This window comes from Neovison vison, chromosome 8, assembly GCF_020171115.1.
Source record: "Neovison vison isolate M4711 chromosome 8, ASM_NN_V1, whole genome shotgun sequence".
Classification (NCBI taxonomy): domain Eukaryota; kingdom Metazoa; phylum Chordata; class Mammalia; order Carnivora; family Mustelidae; genus Neogale; species Neogale vison.
The window spans coordinates 62,915,882-62,931,069 of NC_058098.1; the positions used below are offsets into that span (position 1 = coordinate 62,915,882).

The window sequence follows — 15,188 nt, forward strand, 5'->3', positions numbered from 1 at the left end:
TTCTAGGAAAACTTGTCTTTCCCCTTCCTCTTGGGTTTTAATCTTCCTTATTTGTTTACAGGTAACCCCCTACGTGTGGCCAGGTGACTGGACCAGTCCCACTACCAGTGGCAGCTCCTTCCATGGTTCTGCCTGGTGGGCACGCTTGAGCGGGATAGTGGGCACGGGGGTGGGGGGTGCTGGGTTCCCTCTCTTCCTCTTAAGTGCTTCCGACGGGAATGATGGAGTACCAAAGTGTTTGTTTGGGAAAGTAAATAGATACAAGGCAAATAAATAAAAATGCCCAGAAGCAATTACAGAAAGGAAGTGACATTTTTATGTAAGTCACTTTTCTGATGGACCACAGGCCTGCTTTGCTGAGAGTGCCGTGGGAATGCTTCCGGGAGGGGCCGGTCGCCAAACAACTAGAGCGTCGTGATAAGAAAATCAAACAGAAAGAGGATGGAAAGGCCACCCAGCAGTCACTCGAGGCTGGAAGTTGCTGCCTTTATTTCCTCTCTGTTTGGCTCACCCCCACCGCTGCCCCACTCCCGGAGCCGGCAGTTTGGGGAGCGGGAACCTCTCCTCCCGGTCCGCGCCGACCCCGCGCGCCGGCCGCGCCCGCCGCTCCAGAGCGCCTAGTCTCGCGGCCGAGGCCGAGTCCCCCGCGCTGCCTGCGCGCCCCCAGGTGGGTGTCGGGCCCCCGCCGCGCGCGCGGGCCAGGGCCGGCCCCTGGGCGGTGTCGCGGCGCGGCCGGGGAGGAGCGGCGGGAGGAGGGGGAGGAGGAAGCGCGCGGAGGAGGCGGGCGCAGCGCGCCGGGGGAGGGTCGCCGCCGCCGCCGCCGCCGCCGCGGGGATCGTCAGGCCGGAGCCGCGCGGCCGAGCGGGCGGCAGGCGGCGGGGTGGGCTCGGCGGCGGGAGGCTCGCGGCGGCCGGGCCGGCGGGGTCCGCCCGGGCCGGCAGCGTCCCCCGAGCGGCGGGAGGAGGGAGCGGCGCAGACAAAGAGCGGCGCCTGGGCGGGCGCTGAGCGGCCGCCGCCCCGGGACCCGCGCCGCTGCCCTCCGGCCTCGGTGGGCGGCCCACGGCGAGGTAAGCGCGGCGGGCGGGCTCGGGGAGGGGGCCGCGAACTTGGGCCGCGCCGCGGAGTTGGCGCGCGCCGGGGGAGAGGCCGGGGGGCCGGTGCCCTCGGCTCTCCGCCGGTGCCCTGGGGCCCCGCCGCGGCCTGGCCCCCCGCGGCCGCGACTGCCGGGCACCTCCTGGCTCCGCACCTTCCCGTCCGCCTTCCGGGCGCCCGCCTTCACCTTCTCCGGGCCGGCGCGGGGGGCGGGGGCGAGGGCGGCGGGCGGACGCCGGGGGGCCTGGGCGGCGCGTTCCCGGGACCAGGGACCCCCCGGCGCGTGGGGCGGGGAGGCGGGGGGCTGCGTCCGGCCTGCGGGCCGGCAGCGGCGGGCAGCGAGGCGGGGGCCGGCGTGGGACCGTTCGGTGGCCGGGGTCGCCGTGGCGAGAGTCTCCGGGAAGAATAGCCCCGCTTCGCCCGGCCACGGCGCGGGGACGCGGGAGGCCGAGCATGGCCCTGAGAACTTACTGTGTTTATGGCAACTATTTACGATCCCGCACAAAGCTTGCTGTCACATCGCATAAAGGAGGTCCTCGCCTGGGCGAGGGGCGCTTTGTGATGGGTTCCAGGCTCTGCGTCCTGTCCCAGATTTACATGACTCTCTCACAGCCACCTGAAAGAAAAGTTTCTCACATCGCTCTGCCCTCTCGGTTTATTCAGGGCGATTTAAGCACCGAGTGGTTCTGGAAGAATTCGGTGTGTGATTTTTAAGGCACTGAAGGTAACTCCCTTGTGAGCGCAGTTAGCGTGGCATTGTGTAGAGGTATCTCATTTGCAAAAACGCTTTAATTTGTAGACAATAACGATCGCTGAGGAAGGTCTGCGCAGGATGCGGGCCGGGTGTGTGTGTGTGTGTGTGTGTGTGTGTGTGTGTCATTGACTGATGAACCGCCGGCACCTGACATTAACTAGCAATTGTAACAGCTTCAGGGACAAAGCAGGAACGTGTATGGTGGGCCTCTATCACTTCAGACAGTTCCGGTTGGCGGTTTCCCCTTTATTTGGTTTTGTTTATTTTGCCAACAGGTTTAAGGCTATATCTGCCAAGTTTGTGTCTGCATAATGGGATGAGCAAGCCCCAGCGCTGGGCCCCAGGAACCTACAAATCTTGCAGGCCGCCTCCTTCCATTTACCCAAACAGAAACTGTACCCCAGAGGCCAGTGGGCATTGACTTAGTCCAGGACCTGCAGGTAGGAGAGGCCCTTCCTGGTTCAGGCCCAGCCCTGGCTTCTCCTGCCTTCTGGGAAGGGATTTGGGTAGGAATGAGAGTAATTCGGGTGTGTTTCATACCATTGCGTTGTTAGCAGCCCTGCTTTTCAAATCTTCAAATGAGTGAAAATGAAATTAACCAGGGCTACTGTAACTTATCAAAACAGATCTAAACTTTGCTTCTGAACACTCTCTTAATGCCCTTACCAGGTGCTCCTCGATAGGTGCGTAAATTAACAGGATTCCAGCATGTGCGGTGTTTATAGACCTAGAAGGGGAATGCTGGTAGTGAATGCATGGAGAGAAAATGGGCTTAACTGGGAGCTGGGGCTGTTGATGCAGGTGTTTGGAACAGGGATTTTTCAAGAAATGGGTGTTAACCAGGCTGGTGAAGCAGTGACCAGCTGTTTCCCAGTGACCAGGGAAAATCCTACCTTAATTATTTCTCCTGTTGAGGTTGGTGAGGTGTACTTTTGATGGGAGAGAAAGGCCGGATGTTTGTGGTCTTCTGGCTGCAGCTACTTGGAGGCTGACATTGAGAACTTCAAGCGGTGGGGAGCTTGTGGAGAAGATGCTTGACTCTCCTTCCTCTCCGCTAGGCCTCACCTGGGCTCGGAGCTTCTCAGCTGCTACCGAAACACATGACAGTGTTGATCACCGAACTTAGGATCAAACTGGGTGGCATATCAGCACCGGTGGAACCGACCACTCCATCACCCGCCTCTGCCCACTTGTAGAGAAACTGGCCCCTATTTATTTATGTATTTATGTATTTATTTATTTTTAAAAGAGTCTATCTGTAAGTAATCTCTTTACCCAATGTGGGGCTGGAACTCAGAACCTCTAGATCAGAAGTCCCCTACTCCGCCGACTCAGCCAGCCAGGCGTCCTGAAATGGGCCCTTTTTAAATGGGTGGGCTGTTTAAGGTGCATTTCTAAGAACTGTGCTCAGTTTCCAGGCTTCGAGTTTTGCTTTATTACATGCTATATGCTTAACTTCTCTCCTTCCCTGAAATCTGTGACCCTATCCTGTCATTTGCATTGGGGGATTATTGAGGTTTTCCAACCGGCAGCAGATCTTATGTACACAGTATTTGAGAAAGGCATTATCATCCATATTAAATACACCGGAAATCTTCCTTGCATGTGCACAAACTCGATAACCTTTTGAAATACCCTAAAGACTTCCTGATTGCCTGGAATAACCTGGAGTCCTTTACTTGATAACTTGCATTAGCTTAATTTGCCCTGGCTAAATGAGGCTGTGTTGCTCTCTGGGATACACATGCTTCCAATGGCCCAGACTGACTTGCAGCGTGTGCTGGGGGCAGAGAGGGCTTGTGAACGTGGTTCTCCATCATTCAGAAGGAGGCCAGCTTGCTGAGGAGCTGAAAATTGCTTGCTGGACCTGCAGGGGAGGGCAGTGGGCAATGTTTGGGAAAACTAGTAAGCTGAACTTTTTTTCACAAATGAACTGGAAACTCCCCACGACTCACCCCAGAGGCTTAGGGAATTAGTTTTCCCATCCAGAGGGATAGCAAATGGTGCTTCCAAATGGTTTCTCTTTCTTCAGATGAGTGATGGAAACCTTTCATGGCATGTTTTCAAAGGGCCTAAGTTAAAAAGCGCTATCATGTATGTTGTTAAATGCTTGAGTTCAGACAACTTAGAAAGAGGTCAAGACAGCCTTTAACTGGTTATCAAAAGTATGCAACTAAAGTAAAAATAGTTTCCTAGTTCTTTAGGCCGTTTTAGTAACACAGTTTTAAAAATTTAGACTGTTTTTTTCCTGCATTTTACTTTGAACAGATCTCAAAGTATGTATTTCTGAAGGTGTAATCAACATTAGCAAGTTATATCCACTCCCCCCCACACATATACACACATCACAGTTTGTCCTATGATTTCTTGTGTTCATACCTTATACGCATGGTTCCCAACGAATACTAACTAAACACGTGAATACCGAGTTCTGAGCCTGTTGAGTTATTGCGGCTCTAGGTTCCCACGGAGATGTGAGTAATGAAAGATCTCCAGGATCTTTGTACATCTGCTCAGAACCTATGACATCGTGGAAGGTTTTGTCCCCAGGATGTCCAGACAATGGGTGCATTTGGTCTGGTGGCCTCTCTATTTGGTTAGATCTTGGTCAGAAGAGTCACTTATAGTCCTGCAGCTAAACTTAAACCAAAAGCCAAAACAAAACAAACCCAACAAAACAAACAAAAAGCAAAACAAGAAACAAACCCGGTTGCATAACCACCTGTAGGTTTGGCTTCGTACATAAGCTTTTCAGTGGATTGTGCATGCCAGCCTGAACTGGCAGCTCGGGGCAAAGCCTTTGTTGCCTGGCTGGGTCACTGAGTTTGTTAGCTCCACCTTACTTCTTCCTCCCCTTTGTATTTTTCACTTTTTTAAGAGAAGAAGCTTCCAGCACATTCCAAACTTAAATATTGCAGTTTCCTCTTGGTAGTTGTGCTGGTCAGTGGCTCATGAAGATCGGAAGTGCCGTAGGCAGATAAAAGTAATCGGTGTTAATACTGACATGCTAATTAAGGGTTTACAAATGGCGTTCCACACATGCCATCCTGTTTCATATTTGAAATAACATGGTAAAATGGGCTCTGGTCCTTCTTTCTCCGTGAGGAGTCTAGAGCTCAGGGACAACAGCAGGGAGGACAGGACTTGAACTCGAGGGTGGTAAGTGCTTCCCTTCGGAGCCCTGTGCCCTTAGCCCTGTGGCTAAGCAGAGGGCAGGTGGGGAACCCCAGAAGGGTGCTGGGGAGCTGTTTTTGTAAGGTTATGATATGCTAGCTCGTCCCGCTGGGAAGCGGAGTGCACAGACTTTGCGTGGATGCCTTTGTCACGTCGCAGGTGCGACCAGGATCTCCGTGTGCATTGACTCTCTGAAGGTGAGCCGTTTCGGGGAGACTGTGTCAGTGAGCAGTTCGAGTGAAACTTTTGTCTTTGCTTCGGTGCTGGGAGCCAGCATCACCCTAGACAGTGCCTGCAAGTGGAAGGGTGCTTGTTCTTCCTCACCGTGTGCTCTGGATACAGAAACAGAACCGCACAGGCCGGGTGCCAAACAGAAATTTGTTTCTCATCCTTCTGGAAGCTGGGAAGGCCAAGATCAAAGGCCGGCTGATTCAGTTCTTGGTGAGCCTCTCGTCTTGGCTTGTAGAAGGGCACATTCTTGCTTTGTCCTTGTGTGTCCTCTCTTTTCTGCCTGGAGAGAGTCTCTGGTGGCGTTTCCTCTTACAAAGTCACTAGTCTTGTGGGATTAGGGCCCCACCCATATGGCCTCACTAAATCTTAATTACTTCCTCATAGGCTCTGTCTCCAAATGCAGTCACACTGTGGCTTAGAGCTTCAACGTACTGGAGGGGGCGGGGACAAGTCAGTTCATACCAGTGTGTAACTCTGTGTTGGGAAACGAGACTGATCATCTTGGGAAGTCCTCTTGCTTCCTTCACCCAGATCTGGAATCTGGGTATTTGAGGACCCCTGCCAGGGGTGGTTACAGAGCAGAGGTAAGGAGGGGATGGCGGCTCATTCCTAGCCCCACACCCTCAGCATAGGGAAGGATCCTTGGCACCGGGCTTCCAGATGCTGGTCAGATTTTAGGTGGGATGATTAAGGGGAGAGAGCAGTGCTGACCTAATGCAGTTATGGATGCTTCCCCTCAGTGGAGGTAGGTTTTTTTGGGATCAGGATTGTGAGAAAATATCAGATCTAGGGAAAGCACTGGGTTTGTATGGCCGTGAAAGCGCTTCTTGGCCCTGGGTGAAGAGAGCAAAGTGGGAGGGCAAGGTCATCCCCTCTGGGCCTCCGTTGCTGTGACCCTGCAGCCTCCAGGTGTCAGCAGGGGTCCCTTCGGTGCTGGTGCAGGCCCGAGTTTGCTCAGGTACAGCCTGAGCGCTGTATGCCCGCTTCTGGCTCAGGTCAGTTTGGGTTGTGCAGGATGATGGCAGAAGGCAAAGGGAGGTCTGTGTGGCAGACAGCTCTCCTGCTCCAGATCGGTATGTTCATCGGTATATTCACTTAGTCCGTCATTCACGTGAATTATCCAGCTTCTTACCGATCGTGCCCACCTAAAACTCTGAGTTTCACAAGCAGATGTCTGCATGTCACTGTCTCTTGACTTGCGGGCCTTCTCAGTTAAGAGCTCCATCAGTGACTCACTCAGTCATCCCTGAATACCTCCCCCCATCCCCAGACTTAGTGATCTTCCCACCGGAAGCTCTTCTGCCTCTGAGTCCTGCTGTACTTTTGATTTCCTCTTGTGCATGGACTGTCAGAGTCCCTTTTGACCACTCTTGCCGATCCGTCCGGCTCACCGCACTGATTCCAGACTGGCCCTGGTCCACATCAGACCACTGTCCCAAGTCCTCTGTGTGGCATGCATGGGTCTGCACACCTGGGCTCTCTTCGTGTTTCCCCCCAGCTTCTAAATTTACCCCTCCCGCCCCCCCCGCCTCTGCCCTGTACCCTGAGCCACTATAGTCATCCGTGTCTGGACACTGAATGGCACTTTGCTAATGGCGGTAACAAGACCAAAGTTTATAATCACCTTCGTTTCAAAGACTTGTGTCCACTGGGCTTGATTCAGTGTTACCCCTTACACTAGTGGCATCACCGCATAGCTGCAAGCCTGCACCTCCGAACCATGCACGCCCCTGAGGGAGGAGAGAATGGGTGCAGCACGTCCTGTGTGTCTGCTTTCATGTGACCTGTTTCCCCGCAGATGCCCTTTGAAGTGATTGTCAAGAACAGTGCTGTTCTGTTGAAATCTGCTGTAGGCCACAGTTGTGAGCCATAGACATAATTTTCAACGTAGCCACATTGAAAATTTGAAGCCCAACAAATAAAACTAGTTTTTGTAAGATTTATTATTTTACCCAAGAGCTCTAAAATATTTTTATTTCTACGTGTAATTGATGGAAAGTCTTATTAGTGAGATAATGTACATCGTCTTCTTTGTGTGCAGTCTCTGCAATTGGCCGTGTTCTGCACTAATGGCCCATCATGTTCCTTCTTGCCCTGGAGCGGCCAAGAGCCCAGTGAGGCTGGTGGCCACCATATTGCAGAGTGCAGGTGGATCTAATTCTGATGATTCCATTTCATTTATTCTGTACATTCCAAAGTTGAGAAAGCTAAAAAGACAGAGTGGAAACAATTTCGAATAATAGTAACAGCAATTATTATTACTCCCGAGTGGGAAAGGTGTAGTCATGTAGTTACAGGGAATAATGTAAGATCTCGTGCACTCAATTTTAGAGGCTAAAGTCAGATTCGATTACATGTAATTAAAATACTTGGTACATTTTACAAAGATTTTAAAATGTGTTTTGGATTCTAGAGGCTAAATTACCAATGTAAAGTAACTTTTGGGTATTAGGATTCAACCTAATTCTGATGGATGTGAAGTACTTGATTTATAAGTACTAAAGCGAAAATTTTATTTTCTTTAGTGATTAGTTTATCTATGAACACATACACACAATCGCACATTGTAATTACTGTTCTAAGTACTTCATACAAAGTAATAACTCAGTGAATCCTCTCAAAAATTAAGTGTTTTTTGTCCTTCTAGATCGGGGTACAGGGAAAGAGCAGGTTACCTTGCCTGAGTGTCCACAGCCAGAAAGCGGCAGGTCTGGAACTCAGACTCAGACCACCTGATTTCAGGGTCTCTGCTTTCAACCTCGAAGCTAGGCTACCCATCTTTTCATTGAGATGTATCTGAAAATATGTAAACAGAACTATAGACTTTTATTAGGTATAATATTTGAGAAACTTTGATGGAAAACCATTGATAAAGAGTGGAGCTTGGATATTGGTTCATTCTGGAACGTCTTTGATCAGCCAAGCAGTGGAGGAAGGCCTGAGCTTGGGAAGGACGGAACAAAGAGTTAGAGCCGCTCACCTGGCCATGGAAGGCTAGCTCTGCGGGGTCACAGGGGAGCATGACTGAGCACCCTTGGCCTTGCTTCTCCTCTCGGTCCTTCCTTGCTGTATCCCTGAGGTCGGTGCTCCTCCGATGGTTAAACTTGCCAGTTCTGAGATGGACATCAGCATCGCTGGAGGGCTTGCCTTAAAACTCGGATGGTTGGAACCACCACAGAGGGTCTGATGCAAAGGTCTGGAGTGAGGATGCCCTCTTCTGCTGAGTTTTCAGGTGACCTATGTTGGGATAGGCACCACACACTGAGAAGTGGCACTGAGGGATTTGCAGTAGGGCACCACTGAGTGAGGAGGTTTCCATGTTGAGTAGTAACAGCATTACTACAGAAAATCAACAGTAATTTGAGAGTGACCCGCAAGCCTGCCTCTAGCACTGTTGGGCAGATCTGCGCACGAGGCCCCTTCGTATGTGTCTGTATGGTGGGTTCCCACCCAATGTCCATCACCATGGGGACTGTGGAGAGAGGACTGGGGATTCTCTTGCTCTTCCACGTAGCTCCTGAGCCCCTGTTTCCTTGGGATGCCTTTTGGGAGGCCCTTGTCAGTTGCAGCTGTGTCTTAATGAGTTCCTGTGTAGTAAAGAGAAGGTAGGGAGGGAGGGGCTTGGGGCCTGGAGCCCAACACACCAAACGCATTGCTTTGGTGCTTTGATGATGTCTGTGTCTTGAAGAATTCTTCTGATGGGGGTGTTGACATTGGTCGCCATTCCAAGCCAGACCGTCCTTAATCTAACCTTACATTTTGGGGAGACCCTTAGAGGCTGTCAGAGCGTTGGCTAGCCTTTTCCCAGAGCGGGTAGCCCTCACGTGGAATAAAGAGTCTGGTGTCTCTGTTGGGGAGGTGTCTGTGTGTCTGTACCAAGACTTGGGAACACAGTGGTTTCAGAAGGACTACACCTTGGGCAGCTCCTCTGAATTCACAGGCTTGGATTTGCAGTCAAGCTGTTCTTCTGCGGCCAGCTCTGTATGTAGCATGTTCCAGGAGGAGTAGCGGCAAAGATTGCTTTACTTAAGCATAATAATTCTCGCAGCAGCGGTGGGGGTGGCCAGCTAATAACTGTTCCAAGAAGCTGAGGTCACACTGAGATGCCTAGAAAGTGCCAGTGGCTGTCTTACCAGACAAAGCCCATCAGTGTCGACATTGATTTTCCTTGGAGAATGTGCCTCAGTTTAATATCTCAAGAATTTTGGCTGAATATTTAAGGATGTCTGCAAGTCAACAAATAGTTTAATTATGTCACTCAGGAGTCGGGCTGCAGAAGAGAAGAAAGAGCAGTTGCTCTTTTCCGTTCTCGTATGTCCATTTTAAGGACAGTGACTTTAAAAGCTTGTTTCCCTGTTTGCAAGTCTGTTGGTGTTGGGGGGGTGGCTGGGAGAGGTCTGGATCGGTGATAAACAGCCCTTTTACTGCTCTGAGTGACAGAAGCCAGCTTGGGGACGTTAACATAAAAACTGCAAACTGCTTGAGAATTTTTAAGAGATCAAGAAATAACAAGGGATTCAGGGAGTTATTTTAGAGACAGTTTCAGGAAATTTGATACAGGCGAATAGTGAATTTTCATCAAACCACTTAAAAAAAAACCTATTGAGGAACAGAATCAGGCAAGACGGAAAAACAGATTTTTCTTTCCATTTTCCTGGTTTTCCACTCCGTGTTTCATCTTTGCATGTGACTTTTACTTAATGTACACCACCATCCCGACCGTTTATCTTCAAGTCTGTTTTCCATCTGTCTCCAGTACCTGCTCTTGGATAGTTTTTTCCTTTATGTGCTTCCGGTATAGCCTTCCTGGGCCATCCCTAGGTTGTAGTTCGAAGCTGTCCCTGCTACCCCTTTATTAAGCCATCTGTCCTGCTTTAGTGCCTTCCCCTACTTTTCTTAGTCGGTCTGTTTTATATGGTTCAGAAGATAAGACCCAGTGGTGACTGTAAACACACTTTGCCATTATCCTCTAAAAAAGAGAAAGGGGAGTGGGGATCACACACACTGGGCTGTCGTAATTTCCACTTTGGAGCATGCCTGGGTGGAACCAGGGCTCACTTGATGTGTCACAGAGGAAGCCTCCAGTGCTGACTGCATCGCTGCTTAAACTTGGCTGTGCCCTGCTCTCAGCTCTGGTCAGGAAAGCGGATTCCACCTGCCAAAAGAGAGAGGCAGATCCTCTTTTCCTCTGTGTGTCAGGCTGGTGGGGGTTACATGTTGGAGGAAGAAGATAAGTCTTCAACGTCATGCACATTAGTACGTGTAAATTCCCATCCATTTTTGGATCTTACTGGCTATTAGGTGTGGATTAAGAAATGAAAGCCATTCCCTTTTACAAATACAGAAATCCTTTTTTTAAAAATTGTTAGTATTTTAAAAAACTTCCTTGAGATTTGAACCTCCAGTCCCATATATAGATGAGTGGTTCTCAACTGGGGGTGATTGTGCCTGTGTAGACATTTTGCAGCGTCTGGAGACATTTTGAGTTATCTTGACTGGGCAGTGCTCCTAGTGTCTTAAGTGCCAGAGGCCAATCGTCCTATAACCAACAGGACAGCCCCCATCACTGAAAATGAACCCGGCCAGAATTTTGGTATTTAAGCAACCTTGATGTCAGTGAATGCTTCTCTACTTAAACCCTGAAATTAATGGCACTTGTATTTTTTCACACAGTTGCCCATATGGCGATCATTTTTTTTCACCCATTTTTATAAACACGAAAAATATCTATTTAGAGAGTTAGACACTATTTATACATCTTAACAGTTATATAAAGGAGAAACCTACTTGACTATAAGGCACTTAACCACAGTTTATCTGTAACACCATTTGTGGTAAAATATGGCATACACTGCTTTTTCAAATTTTCTGCTTCTACTACATATTTGGACCATATAAGTATATAATGTTGATTTGTGGGAAAATCTTGAAATCTGGCTGAACTGTGATAAAAACATGCTCCCCTTAGAATGTCCACTTACAAGGAAGTAATGGGGTCCCTTCTCAATTGCATTTATTTATTTGAGGAAGAGAGAGAAAGCAAGTGAGCAAGTGGAGGGGTGGTGGTGGGAAGGGAAGGGGCAGAGGGAGAGAATCTCAAGCAGACTCCCTGCTGAGCACAGAGCCCAAGGGTGGGCTTGACCTCAGGATCCTGAGATCATGACGCGAGCGGAAACTAAGAGTCAGCTGCTTAACTAACTGAGCCACCCAGGTGGCCCCCGCAATTGCTGTTACTAAGTAATCCGTTTTCAGAGGTTGGTCCACTCAAAATCTTTTTGCGTAGCTGAGAATCCTTTCAACTGGTGACTGTCCATACGAAAAAAGGTTTTTGTTGTTGTTATTACTAAACTTCGTAAGATTCTGGGTTCAACCTGATAATCTTTGAGTGGGTCACATCTGTTAGCTTTCAAGTGTTTAACTCCTGCCTTTGTATAGCTTTGAAAAAATAAACTCTTCAGGGGAGAGCGAGTGAAAATACCACAAATTAGACCTTATCCAGGGAAACGGAAAGAGAAAATTATAATTTGGCTGTTAGTCTCTGTCTGGGTTAGTGGCAGAGCTGCCTATTAGCCAGCCTGGAATATGACGTTGATGTCCACACTTTTTTTTTTTTTTTTAAGACTTAAACTCCCACTTGACCAAGTCCGATAAGCCCAGGAATTAAGAGGGCTCTCAATTAGAAATTTCCTTGGCTTTATCTAGATCTGTTTTGTATAAATCACTTCCTGTTGTACTGCTCTTCCTTTCTACTTTTACTTTGTTGCTTCTTCTTTCTTCCTGTGCAGTTATGGGGATAAACAAAAAATCAGCACTTTGTGAGTTTTTGAATTTCTGTTGGTGAAGATCGTTCAGAGCACGATCAGTCTTTTCTTTTCCAAAATGCTCCCATCCTCCGTGGACTGAGAAGGGCCTCTGAAAAGTTGATAGTAACTCTTTGGTATGAGGTCTAAAACAGTGTAACATATCTCATTGTTCTTTGCCCAGGCTGGGTATCATTGGATTCTTCTAGCCTGGGTGGAGGGAGGCAAATGTTGTCATAAGCTCTTGTGTAAATGAGGAAAGCGCAGGTCACGGGACAGTGGCTGGCCACCAGGGGTCTTGTTGTTTGAGTGTCCCAGAGGAGCCTACCAGGCCCACACTCTCAGCAGTGCATTGGGTCGGGGGTGTGTGTGAGCTGCTGGAATCCAGAGCTGCGGATCCCAGCTGTCCTTCAGGCTTTGTGTGCACATCTCCTCCCTGAAAATAAAAGGTTGTCCTTCCTGTAGTGACTTCTTGACTTTTAATTATAATAGGAGCTGGAATACACAGTGTGGTCTTGAACTTCATTAACAGCTGGTCAAGATTTGAACTGCAAAAACACAGCTTCCTCTGAGGAGTGGAGGTGTAGACTCCTCTCCGCCTGCTGCTTATTTGGCTCAGGTCGTGCAGCAAACCCATAACCTCCCAACCTCTGTTTTGTCCTCTGTGAAACAGGGCCATAGTGCTCCTGAACCTTGTATGGGCCCACTGTTCCCTGTTGAAAAATTTGAACCGCACCGCATCTTTTCAGAGACGTTTCTCCCAAGGAAGGGGGCCCAGCTGAGTTCCATGGTCAGTTTTGTTGCTCTTCCTTTTTGGTGAATGGGGTTTGAGGATGGCAAAGGCATGTGCGCAAGTGTAGAAAAGGCTGCGTTATTCATGCTGATCTGACCTACAGACTGGACCGCCTTCCCCATTTTGCCCAGCTGCATGGTCACACAGCTCGTGCTTTGGAGTGCCAGCTACGGGAGAGGCACTGTGCCTGGGGCTTGGGACCCAAAAACGGGCCCTCCGGGATCTTAGAAGCTGATGCAAGCTGGGCTCACTGGTTCCCACTTAGCTCGCAGCCCAGCTCACTAGCCTATGAAGTGACTGTTCCCTATGTGTGGGATCTTGTAGTGGGTACAAGGAGGCATGCGGGGGAGTCCCCAAGGCCAGGTAGACCTCCCTGCAGTTCCAGGGAAGGATAATGTTTTCTTTGAGATCTGCAAGAACTTCTTCGCTCTGCATGCGGCCCCAGAGACCTTGCCATGGTCCCACTTGCAAATTGTCAACCTCTGTCACCGCTGCCACTGGGCTGCGACGCCGTTCCCGCTTCCCAGGAAGGGCATTGTTCTTGCAGGGCCTGTTGGAGGCTCAGGCTGCCCCTTTGCTTAGGATGAACACTTGATTTGGGGGGTCAGCTAGTCCCTAATTTTCAGAGAATGTGAACTCTACTTATATGTTGTTTATTTGCCTGAGACTTTTAGATCTTAAAAAGCGGTAAGGCCGGGCGCCTGGGTGGCTCAGTCGTTAAGCCTCTGCCTACAGCTCAGGTCATGATCCAAGGATCCTGAAATCGAGCCCCGCATTGGGCTCCCTGCTCAGTGGGGAGCTCCCTGCTTCTCCCTCTCCCACTCCCCCTACTTGTGTTTTCTCTTTCGCTGTGTCTCTCTGTCAAATAAGTAAGTAAAATCTTTAAAGAACAAACAAAACTAAACAAAAAACTGGTAAGGCTACTTTTTGGTGCTTTTAAGGGAAGGCTGGCATGGGGTATTACACTAATACTTCCTGACTCATTTTTTAAATTGGTAATGGCATAAATGCATTGTGCCATTACATTTTAATCCAGAAAAGATTTATTTAGTCAGATTATTACTTCACTTGGGTTAGTAAGGAGTATTATAAACCACTCCTGTCCAGACATCTCCCAGTCTTCTTTTGTATGCTACTGGTAGTCTGGTTTGAAGTGTGTCTCCTTTGAAACTTAAGTTCTTTCTTACTTCATTATAGATGTTCTTTTTGAATATTTTAAATGCAGAGTTTCAGATTGTTGACTTCTGCTTTATCTGGTACCCAAATCATTGTGCCATTTGACAGCGTGTTGATATGAAACTAATTTCTAAAGGTGGGCCAATTTCGTGTTTCTGTTCTCTGGTTAGCATCTAGAAATAGCTTAATGGTGGCATGCCAAATAATTAAAATCATAATTAGTGATTTGTCTTCCATTTCATACGGAACCAGTTTACATTTCACTTTTGATGATGTGGATTAGTGTAAAGTAGTTTTTGTGATATTCTGTAATTAATTTGTGATACACTGTAATTAATGCTTAGTGCTCAAATTAACTTAATTTGAGAATAACGAGAACGAAACTTGAGATATGAGTATTGTGATGCACTTTTAAAGATTGGTTGGAATACATCGATTCCTGGCTCTTGGGGGCCTGAGAAGGAGAGAATTTAATGTATGTTCAATTAGTTTGTTCTGGATCTCATTCAAGGGAGGCAGTTTTTTGTTGTTTACAAACTCATGTAGTCTCTTACCTTACATATTCAAGTACATATAGCATGCTATTTGAAGAACAGCATAAAAATTGTACTGAGTTTCAGCCATGTAATAACCTTATTTTATTGTGTTAAGCTAATTCGGTACATTTATCTCCTTTTTTTCGTTCTAGTTTTTACCCACTTGTCCAAAGTACAGTTTGTAATTCTTGAAAGTCGTCCATGTTATGCTTTGCATATGTGCATTTATATATAGTACATATATATTTTTAAATAAACCTTTAACTTTGGAATAGTTTTAATAATTTTTTTAAAGTTTTAAAAAACTTAAGTAAACCTTATACGCAACATGGGGCTCAAACTCACAGCCTCAATATTAAGAAACACATGCTCTTCCAACTGAGCCAGCCAGGTGGCCCTAATTTTAGAATAGTTTTAGATTTACAAAAAAATTCCAAAGATGGTATTGGTACCTTATTGCTAATTAAAGTCTGTACTTGATTTGGATTTTCTTGACTCTTACCTAATGTCTTTTTTCTGGATCCCACCCAGAATTCTACATGACACTAGTCGTCATGTCTCTTGAGGTTCCTCTTGGCTGTGACAGTTTCTCAGGCTCTCCTTGATTTGATGACCTGTATGCTTTTGAGAAA

At 48.2% G+C, this 15,188-nt stretch overlaps 1 protein-coding gene across 2 annotated transcripts in view; it reads left to right on the top strand.

The window, feature by feature from the left end:
- The first annotated feature begins 910 nt into the window (after window positions 1-910).
- The window catches only part of NCK2 (NCK adaptor protein 2), a 149,149-nt gene continuing 134,871 nt past the window's right edge, over window positions 911-15,188 (top strand). Inside the window, exon 1 of one of the 2 annotated variants that reach the window (XM_044263778.1) lies at window positions 911-1,067. The gene's annotated coding sequence lies outside the window, so the exon portion shown is untranslated. The remainder of the gene's footprint in view (window positions 1,068-15,188) is intronic. The other variant, XM_044263774.1, reaches the window with a different exon arrangement.